The 11,182-nt window shown below is 37.9% G+C and overlaps 1 long non-coding RNA gene across 1 annotated transcript in view; it reads right to left on the reverse strand.

Moving 5' to 3' along the window:
• Nucleotides 1-11,036, reverse strand: part of LOC134155959 (uncharacterized) — a 28,276-nt gene extending 17,240 nt beyond the window's left edge. The window contains exon 1 of the long non-coding RNA XR_009961782.1: nucleotides 10,925-11,036. This is a non-coding gene — a long non-coding RNA (uncharacterized LOC134155959). The remainder of the gene's footprint in view (nucleotides 1-10,924) is intronic.
• Between the last annotated feature and the right edge of the window lie 146 nt (nucleotides 11,037-11,182).

An 11,182-nucleotide genomic window follows, 5' to 3' on the forward strand; every position in this document is an offset into this window, starting at 1 on the left:
GATGGGACAAGTGAGATCTCATCTCTGTAAGAAGTTCCTGGAATAACTGTGCCTGTACTAGAGATTTTATCATTCCGGAGACTACTGCTGACCTTTAGAGTGTGATCCTTTGCACTAACAAACTGTTAAACTATGCCCTGGAGTGAGCTTGGCCCCTCCAGCTAGCGCTTTCTCAAATACTTTAGGGGGAGAAGGGTGGGTTCATCATCTGGGGTCATTACCAACAGGCAGTTTGTATGCAGATACTGATTTTTAAGCAAAGATATTTTACTTATTTATGTGCTACTTTGCCACGGTACAAAGGAAGATGCTTGGATGTGCTTCGTTTACTGATATATAAGATTGCTGTGCCCTGTACATTTGCTTTTCCACTAGGCTTGATGACTCCATATATCATTAGGTGCTGTCTTTTGAGGCTTCTGCTGACAGTTTGAAAAATCCCTTCTCCTCCTTCTGATTAATACTTTGCAGATTTTTGTGGTAAACAAACCTGCATCTCATTTCTTCTTGAGCTTCACAGACAGCATATACATTCTTGACATGAACCTTAACAGTATTTCCACTGTCTCACATTTTCGCTCCTTAGTCAACAGGACGCATCTATACCTTTCCCAGGCAAAAGGACCTTGTAACCGTTACGGCCCTGTCTTATGCCTTTACCTCTTTCTAGGGCTAATCATGGCCAGGATTTGACCAGGCTTAATGAATTTTATCTCTTCCTGCCCACAGCTAAGAAGCCTTAGCTTCACAACAGGTTCCAAGACACAATGATGGAAGATCTTCTGATGAATAGAATACTGGTGTCTCAAAGAAGGACTGAAAGTACGCAACACCTCAGAGCTAAGTTGAACAGCACTTGATTACTGTTTAATGGTTTCAGTATTTGAAATTAAGCATTCTATGCAGTTTTAAATATTGATCTGGTTGACTTTTCACTGGGAAGTTTCTGAAAATGGTACTTTTAAATGTCACAGTATTTCAGACACGATAAATCTGTGAACTGAGTTCTACAGAGAGATATGTCAGATTAAACAGATGCAACTGAACTTTATCACCAAATAAAAATCTTCTTCAAACTTCAGTACAGAAGGATTTTATAATACTGAGTGTATTCAGTATTCAGTGTACTGAACATGCGTCTTATTGCTCTGTATAGCAAGTCAGATCAAGAGCTGGCTCATGGTTTCTTTCACAGCAAGTCAGTGAAATGCAGTGTTGAGAGAGCTGGCAGAAAGGGTTTAGAGTACTAAAAGAAAGCATAAGGGGAAGGCTAGCAAATGTCAGTGGTGCTCTGGAGTCTGGGAAAGCTAGCCAGGCTGTGGAATTTAGGAAGTTTTGGGATGTTAATGCATTGAGGAATGAGCAGAGGAGAAGATTATGTGAAGATAAGTGGGATGTCAGAATGAGAGACTTGAGAAAACCCATCGAGAAGCAGGGGGAAGAAACTCTCTCCCCCTAACCCTACTTTTAGTTGTCCCCTTGCTCTTGTGACCTTTTTCTTCTTTCTTAGGCCCCTGTTATACAAGATTCGTCAGCACCATTGGAACAGCAGAGGAAACAGAGGGCTGTGCAAGCAGGAGGTGAGGATTGAGGCTATATATGCTGCGGTAACAGCTGTCTGTTCTATACAATTGTATGTTTTAACCAGCAAATGCCGTTTTTGCTTTTCTAGCAAAGCTAAATATTATACTATATAATAGTATATTGCTACTAGATTAACAAAGTTACTGATACAGAATATTTGCTTGTGGAAATCATTTTAATTTTACCTCTTCTACTGAGAGAGAAACCTTGCTGCTTTGTTAGCACTGGAATACCTCCTGGCAAAGCTGTGCTAAGACTTGTGTCCATGGATATAATGATAGAATTTATGAAGATCTGTGAAGGTTCCAAAATAGCTACTCAAGAAGAATATAGGAACAAGACAGATAAATGAGCAGAGCGTGAATATTTTACTATTTTACTTCTTGAAGAACCCAGGAGATCTCTCTGTTACTGTCACTTTTGTCTTGGCAAAAAATGGCCTGAGATTTTTCGTTCTTTTCTTTTTAACTATATATGTACCTTATTTTCCTTTTAATTTGAAGATATTCCATAAGGTTGAGCAGGAAACAGGAAACAATCTTATAGAACTTGCAGAGGGAAAAATTAGAAGCTTTTGAGATTTTCAGGTTTTAAAGAAGGTTTAAAGAAAAAAACCCTCCTATTTTAATATAAATAATACATGTATTGTTCTATCTATGTCTTGAGTATGACTTGATGAAAATGAACCTCGAACACAAGGCAACAAGTATATACACACATATATAGCTTTAACATAAAGTTTCTCAACTGTTGCATTATTATGTGTTGTATTAATGAGTAATTTTAATTGTTTCTATGCTTCCTAGAATATTAGAGCAGAACTTCATGAGTAATTTGAAGTAAGGATACAAGATCAGAAAACAAACCTGTATAGTACTTTTAGGATCTGTTATTATTATATCATTATATTGAAACAAAACTGATGCAAAATTTATAATGTTTTAAAGTAATTTCAGAAAGAAACATGCACTGATACTGTACTTCAATATTTATTCCTTTCTGCTAAGCCTCGTAATAGAAGAGAACATTAATGTGTGGATGGTTTGAATCATATTTGTATACATCTACTTCATATGCTTTTTTCCCACTTATAACTCTCTTTTTTTTCTCCTAAAGGCTCCAGATTTTTTTAGCATTTTAAAGTATCTAAAGTCTTTGCAAGACCTCATGGATGTAGAAATGGTTTTTGGACTGTATGATCAAACTTACATATTACAAATTTATATAAACCTGAAATTTTCTAGTTCCTTCTAGTCTTGGTGGAAAGCTTTAGAGCGTGAAGCAATTGTACTCAGTTGTACAGTTGCCAAGCTATGTGGGAACAGCTACTGTATTTTTAAGTCTGTTTTAATAACTTCTTTTGATCAGGTATTAATTTTTTTAAAACAATCCATGTCTCATAGTAATTATGACATAACATTCAACACTTAAGTAGGTCTACTTTAAAATAGAAATGTTCTCTATATTTGTTTCCTCCTTACAAGTTGATAGTCCTTTCACTGATGAGGTTAGCCATCCAAGTGGCAGTCTCAGTGAGCCCGTGACAGCTGCTATTTTCCATAACTTGGGAATGCAAGCATCACAGCAGTCAGTGTTTCTGTATTGATCTGTCTTTCTCCTTCATTCCACTTCATGATAAGTCTGCACCTGATCATGGGGGATGAAAAAAATTATTTTTAATAAGAATGAAGCTAATAAACACAAGCCACTGTCTCCCTGGAGTAAAAATAAAGTAAAATCTGATGTGCTCTACCTATCCTGAATATAACTAATGAAGTTATCATTGAAATCAGCCTGAAATAATCAAAAAGAACTAAATATTAGTGATGTAGCTTTTGTTTGGGTTTTTTTTTGCATATGAAGACAGGCAACATGAAGAAACATTTTGAAGGTGGAGTGATTTACTGTGGATCAGGGTTACCATAGACTATGTTTCATGTAATTTTTATTTCTTTGTGCTTGTTATGCCAGTGCTAGCGAAACTTGATTTGCATGCCTGTCGTTATCTAGTGAAGAAAATACTTTACACACCAGTTTTGAATAAAGCACACAACTTGTAGACCTGTCTCAAATAATAATACTACGGTGGAGCTGATTCAGCCTGCTACAAAATATTTATGGAAAAAATATTTTTCCACTCTTTGCCAAATCATTAGTTAGAATTTAAATAATAACTCTAAATACTTATCAATTGGAAAGCACACACAAGCAGGTAGAAAGGATTTTCTGTTTTGTTTTTTTTCCCAAAATATTACAAAAAGCTATAAGGAATCTTCAATAGCAAACGTTTTTGAATATGAAAGAAAATCACTTAATTTGAAGATGGTGTATCTCTATTATTTGTGTGTGTGCATGATTATTGCAGTGTTGTAGGGCTACTTAAAAACTTCAGTTTAGCAAAAAAATATTTTTCTCATTTTTATTTCTGCTCTACTTTGTTAATTTTTTTATATTTTTGTCAGATGTCATATGAAGATTGTATGCCAATTTCTTAAATAATTAGCAGCATTTATAGCTGTTACACTGTGGGAACAGGAAGAGGAAGGGAAGTTTTGACTCAGTAGTAGCTGGGCTCTTTTTTAGTCCTGTTTTTTTTTTAAAGTGTATTTCAGATCTCTTCCTTCCAGTGTGTCTATTTTTATTTTTTTTTAATCAGAAGGTGGTTGATGGTCCACTTATAGATTTGTCCTGACATGGGATATTCACTCAGAAGTGAAAGCAAGTCTTCTTGGGCCTTACTGCATAAGCACAGCCAGAGAAACTACAAGACAGAATCACAGAATCATAGAATAGCTAGGGTTGGAAAGGACCTTAAGATCGTCTAGTTCCAACCCCCCTGCCATGGGCAGGGACACCTCACACTAAACCATATCACCCAAGGCCTTGTCCAACCCAGTCTTGAACACTGCCAGGGATGGAGCATTCACAACTTCCCTGGGCAACCCATTCCAGTGCCTCACCACCCTAACAGGAAAGAATTTCCTCCTTATATCCAGTCTAAACTTCCCCTGTTTAAGTTTTAACCTGTTACCCCTTGTCCTATCACTGCAGTCCCTAATGAAGAGTCCCTCTCCAGCATCCCTATAGGCCCCCTTCAGATACTGGAAGGCTGCTATGAGGTCTCCACGCAGCCTTCTCTTCTCCAGGCAGAACAGCCCCAACTTTCTCAGCCTCTCTTCATACGGGAGGTGCTCCAGCCCCCTGATCATCCTCATGGCCCTTCTCTGGGCTTGTTCCAACAGTTCCATGTCCTTTTTATGTTGAGGACACCAGAACTGCACACAATACTCCAGGTGAGGTCTCACAAGAGCAGAGTAAAGGGGCAGGATCACCTCCTTCGACCTGATGGTCATGCTTTTTTTGATGCAGCCCAGGATACGGTTGGCTTTCTGGGCTGCAAGCGCACACTGTTCATGTTCATTTTCTCATCAACCAACACCCCCAAGTCTTTCTCTGCAGGGCTGCTCTGAATCTCTTCTTTGCCCAACCTGTAGCTCCTTAAAGCTTCCCTTAGGAAGTTTTGCCCAGAGTTGATGGGAAGTCTATGCAATCTGAATACATGATCTTGCGTTTGAAGCAGAAGTAGTATGGTAATATTAGTAGAATGAGCATAAGAGACATCATAGCAATATACCCTACAACTTTCAAAACAGACTAGGGGCCATCTGCTTTCAGGGAGATTTTTCTTTAGTTTGATTTAGCACTCTGGATTTCTGTACTGTCAGAAGATGGGAGCATAACAACATGATAAAGGCTATACCGGATCAGACCAAATCTGACAGAGATGTCTGATATTCTGCCTCTACAGCCAAAAGCAAATGCCTGTGGCTGGGAAAGTATGATGTGAAAGAGTGCAGTCTCAGATCATGAACTCTTTTCTTCTCTTGTTTGCTTCTATTTCCTTACCTTTTGCCAGTCAAAAATGTCCATGCAGAATGGTTTTCTTCTGGAAAATGTGATTTGACAGAATTGAGACACAGCATGGTGATGTGTTGATTTAGTAGAAGATTAGAGTGGAGAATAATCAGACAGGCTTGCAGGCTAGGTTTGAATCCTGTGGCTGTCCAGACTTAAAACCAAGGTGCATAATAGACAATCTAAAACTTTCTAAATTAGCCTGAAGCAAAATGCACATGCTTTAGTCTTGCAAAAGAAACTAAAACCTTTGATACTTATCTTGAACTAGGCTGTTTTTAAAGGGGATGAAAACAATCTTCTGGACAGACTTAATCTTTTGCCTCTGATATGTGAATGGATGATACATAATGATTGTCTCTCCTTCCCCCTTAGCTTGGCACTGGTACCTCCAGTTCTACAGTCTCTAAAGCTTGTGTTCCATGAAGCAACAGCAATCCTGTTTATATACAGACTTACAACAAATATTTGATTTCAAGATTAGTCTGCTGTCCTGCCTTTATTTTCTCATGCAAGCAGTACTGCAGATATTGAAGACTGGCAGTTGACTCACTGAGGGAACCAGAAGTAAAAGCCCTGGTAGTAGAGGTGAAGTGCAGTTTTCAAGGACGAATATTATGAGCTAATGTTCCTTTGGGCTTCAAGTGGGCGAAATCATGGCAGAAAGGAAAAAAACAGGAAAAAGAATTAAGAAATAGGTATTATAAATACCAGGATTTCTGCAAAGACTTGAAAAAAAGAAAGGAATTACAACAGCATATGATTGTTTTTCCTAGAAGTTGAGAAATTTCTAGTAGTAAGACCTAAATCTTTGTGCAAAAATAAAAATATTTCATGATTCACTGGAAAACTCAAATTGAAGAATCCCAGTCTAAACTGTTAGGACAAAACAAGGGGAATCAGATTGCTTCCTTTTCAGTAAATTACTTCCTTCAGCTTGGAGCGTCCTAACTGCGATAAACTGTAATAGAATCTTAAGGATCTGAGACCTCATCTTGAGAAAGAATCATATGTGTAACAAAGCTGATTGAACAAGATTTTACTACATGACAGCTCCTGACAGTTTAGAATTTTATTTCTCCATGAGAAGACACTGCTGGTTTCCCAAGAGAAACCACTTCAACAGTCAGTCAAAGTCAGTTTATCATTTACTACAGAAGATAAAAAAGCAAATGAAAAAAGATGTTTTCACTTACCTAGTCTTCAAAACACTTCCATAATGGACATAAATTCTAGTACTTATAGTCAAGGAGAAGTGCTGACATATGAACACCAAGTCATGACTGTACGATGACTTAATGGGGACAAAGTCTAAATGATGAAGCATTATATTATTGTGAAACCCATAAGAAACTTCTGGCAGTGGCAAAATCTAGAATAACAGTAGCATTACAGAAAACAAGATTTATAAAGGATCTTAAGAAATTACCTAGTCTGGCCCTTTACTTCATAGCAATACCTATACTACCTACAAAAATACTTTCAGATGACTGTTTCTGCTAGTCTTATGTCACAGTAAATTCATGCTCAGGAAAACCAGATACCCCAGATAGTACCTTTCTAGATACAAGAATCCTGAAATATATTTTGTAAGCTGTCTGAGAAAACTGCAGCATTAGGAGGTGACACATACACTGAAATTTGGTAACTTGCAATAACTACAAGAATAACAAAATGATTGTTTACTGCAGTTGAAACATAGATATCAAAGATCAGACTGGAAAACCAGTGACAAGTTTTCCAGGTTTCTCAGCACCAAAAGACATTTTCTGTTGCTCAATTAAAGGTAGTTTAAGAGAAAATCTGTTAGAGAATCAGAGAACATCACTATGGAGATAAGTAGGGGGCTAAAAACAGTCTAGATCATTGATGTGAAAATGTCCTGATACAAAGCATACAGTGAACAGTTTAGTTTATATAACTTGCAGTTTGAAAATTCTTTCTTTTCTCTCTGTTGATCGTGCATTGTGTAAGGTGCCACTTGTTAGATGATGACTATTGCTGAGAAAGGCATGTTATGATGTGCATTAGGAGAAATTTACAAAAGCTTTTTGGCTTAGCATCTTCCTTCAGATAAAATGTAAGAAGGGCAATAAGCTTTTTTACAGAATAAAGTAGTTGAGGTAGTAGGAATTGTATCTGCTGACAAAGAAAAGTGGAGCTAAGTGATCAAAGAGATTTCAATAGCAGCTGAACAGCATATCATAAAGCTGTGGATCTGAAAGAGGAGCAGCAGCTGAAATATTCAGTATTCAGAAAACACTGAGGTAGCATTAGAAATAATCACAGAAATTGGAAGCCATAGAGCAAAGCAGAAAAGAAATGGGGACTTGGAAGACAGCTGGGAGGGAGATGACTGGAGCTATGTGGAAGCTGGGAACATTGAGGGCAATTTGGGAGCAATGGGTGGTCAAGATGATGAAGAACATGCTAAGTTATTGGGTAGTAGGAAGAAGTGCAGCGGTCTAATGACAAAACTTTAACCTTTCTCAGTAGCGTTATTAATTTAAAACCTTTTAATGTCTTTATACTTGCAGGATAGAGCAAGCTCTGGAAGAACTGGATCAGCATTTGAAGAAAACAGAATCACAAGTCTCACAATGCAGAGATGTGACAGATGTGACTGTAAGACTGTAATGCTGTCAGCTGCTGCTACATATCAAGGCCTCCAATATTTGCTGTTTATTCTTCAAGCCAAAGCCCTTGGAGACAAGTGATTAGAGACAAATATTAACTTTCCCTTTTTTAAGGAAGATTCTGAGAAAGTATTGAAATCACGACCCAACAGTTGAAAATACATACAACAAATAAAAATAGCCTGCAACTCTTTATTTTAAATCTCAGATCTTTCATGACAAACTCTTTTGAGGACAGAGCCCTGATTTGCTAACATTTGACAATTAAATATTGTGACTGAGGGCAGAAATTGGTCAATGGATTCATCTGCAAATTATGTCTGTTAAAGGAAGGAATGAAATTGCTTGATGTTTTAGATTGTATTTCCAGAGACGCAACACGGATTTTGTCCGTTCTTTTAAAAGGATGATTTTTTTTCCCCTCGCCACCAGATAGTTAGCTCCCCATGACAGTATTTTGTAATTTGGAAAAAAAAAAAAAAAAAAAAAAAAAAGTGGTCAGAAGTCTTTGTGATACAAAAACTACAAAAGCCCTGGGTTACTTTGGGCGACTTTTTCAGGGTGTAACAATTTTTAGTACGGGGACTGTAAGGAGAATCAAGGAGTGAGCTATATTGTAAGATCTGCAAAACTGTTCACTGCAATGAAATCGCAATGGGCAAAAAAATTTCAGGTGTATGTAAATCAGAGTCTCTTGATAGTCCAGTTTCTGCTTCTGATATTTTAAAGTCTCTTATTTTTCCTTTGCTCTCATACCTTTGCTGGAAGGGCTTTCTGTTGCAGGAGCAGAATTACGGATGCTTTCCCAGGTCCAGCTGACTAGTAATTATTGCAGTCTTTGTCCTGGTTAAACTGACCAATGCTTACTGACATCTAGTTACCATGAAACAGCATTTCCTTGCTGTTTGCTGATTATTACATCCTACATCAGGCAAGACCGTTTCTACCCACAATGTGATGATAAAAGGAAGAGAGCAATTTCCTGTTTGAAGTTTTACATTCTGCTGTTCGGCAGACAGTTCCCTTATTGTTCCCATTTAATCAAAAGAGAAAGAGGTGAAACAGCAAATTTTTTTTTTTTTCTCTAGAAAAGAGAGAAGCTTCAAGTGGTGCTGACACAAACTCTTGAATTCTGGTCCACTACCTTAGTCTCTCACAACCAAATGACAATTGTACTCTGCATGTCAGTCAGCACTGTTTCTTTTGTACATCAGCCCCCACAACTGCTTTTAATGACTGCAGTTTCTATATAGTAGCTACAGGATAAACACTAATTTGCTATTGGGCATGAAAGTTTTAGTGAGCTGAGAAGAACTGACTGGGTATCCTGCTAAGCCAGCAAATAGAGGAACATATACTACACTGCATGGGAGGGCAATAGTTTTAATTGAGAAAAAAAAAAGACTGGGTCGAGATATTCCCCAAGTGAGTGACCTAATTCATTGCAGGGTTCACTGCTGCCAAACATATATAAAGGAAACTCTTGGCAGCACATATTGGTTTATTGTTTTCTGCAGACCATTTTAAAAGTTGTGGTATTGTTTTGAGCCTACAGTGAAATATGGTTTTCCTTTATTACATTATTTTGAAGCTAAATTACCCTTTCTGTCTAGCAGTGCTTTTAGCTGAGGTCATATCAGCAAGTTTTCTTTTTCACAGATTTGAACCCTGCAGTCTTAATGGAAGCTGAGATCTCTTGTCGCAGAAGCTAAAGATTTTACACTAACCAATATTAAAAATTACAACAAAATCAGGACAGGTGGCAAAACTCAGAGTTGTAAGCAACTGAACAAAATGTAGCCTACAAAATTAGTGGTTGAAGAAGATCTATGAACTGCAAGAAACACAGGCTCAACTTACAGATGCTATTACAAGTCTACAGTGCTCACAGTTAAACCCATTTCTTTTTCATTGCTTAAGGAGAAAACACAAAGAAGGAAAAAGTGTGATTGGGCCATAAACCAGTTCTCATGTGCTGAGGTACTGACACTGTATCAAACACTGGAATAGATTCTGAAATTATTCTATGGTGAGTCACAATACTTCTTGTTCCTATTCTTGTGCATAAACTGTGTCCCCTCTTTATACTGTCTCTGCAAGGATGCGGTACTTGGCAAGAAGAGTCTGTGATCTGTAGAAATATCAGAACGGGAATGCAAGCAAACAAAACTATTAACCTCCAGCTTCCCAACTCAAACCACTTAGTACTCAGCTGTTGATTAAAACATTCAGTTTGGGACATACACTCGTTTTTTCTGGATTTATTATATTTTTCTAGGAGAAAGTTCCTTACAGGAATTAACCTCTACTGGAAGAATTTCTTTCCAGAAATTACGTTTCATTGAAAATCCAGTATTCAGCTGAAAAATTAATTTGATAGGATTTTTTGAACAGCTCTAAAACTTCCTGTAGGGGTGAACTATGCAACACTAGTCATGAATTATCCCACTGGTAGAGTGTTATTAAACATACGTCCAAGAACTTGCTCTTGGATGCAAAGGTTTGCTTAAGGCAGGAAAACTGAGGTGGTTCTGGAGTCACTTACTCCATTCAATTTATCTATTGTTATACTTACGAGCTAAAGTAACTCTAGCTGAGAGCTACGAACTTTTTGTCTTGGTCGGTTTTCTGACAGTAGCTTGCACGTGAGCCTATTTCTAAGCAACAATCAAGAAAAACAAACGTGCTAATGGAAAACCTACGGTGTATACATAGAATCGGCTGCAGGTTATTTAAGGACAGGTCTGGTAGCAAAACCTAGTTAGATACCTATCTAAGTAAACATACACCTAGCTGTAGCTGTAATTGGCGATTGCTTTCTGAGGTGACAGTGTCATCTGAACCATACATACGCCACTGCACAGGTAGCCAAAGCCTTCCTAACACCTTCCGTCCGTCCGTCCCTCCCTTTCTCGAAATACAAAAGTGAAGCGAAGGCAGACACCTCTGCCTAAGGTGTGCGACCTAACCCTGTTAAAGAGGCAGGACGGCAGCTAGCTGCCCGGGAAGGAGCACGGCCTGCGCCTGGGTAAGGGGCCTTGAAGAAA

The sequence above is a fragment of the Pezoporus occidentalis genome, unplaced genomic scaffold, assembly GCF_034315485.1.
Source record: "Pezoporus occidentalis ecotype Australia unplaced genomic scaffold, CSIRO_AGI_Poc_V1 ctg81, whole genome shotgun sequence".
In the NCBI taxonomy this organism is placed as follows: domain Eukaryota; kingdom Metazoa; phylum Chordata; class Aves; order Psittaciformes; family Psittacidae; genus Pezoporus; species Pezoporus occidentalis.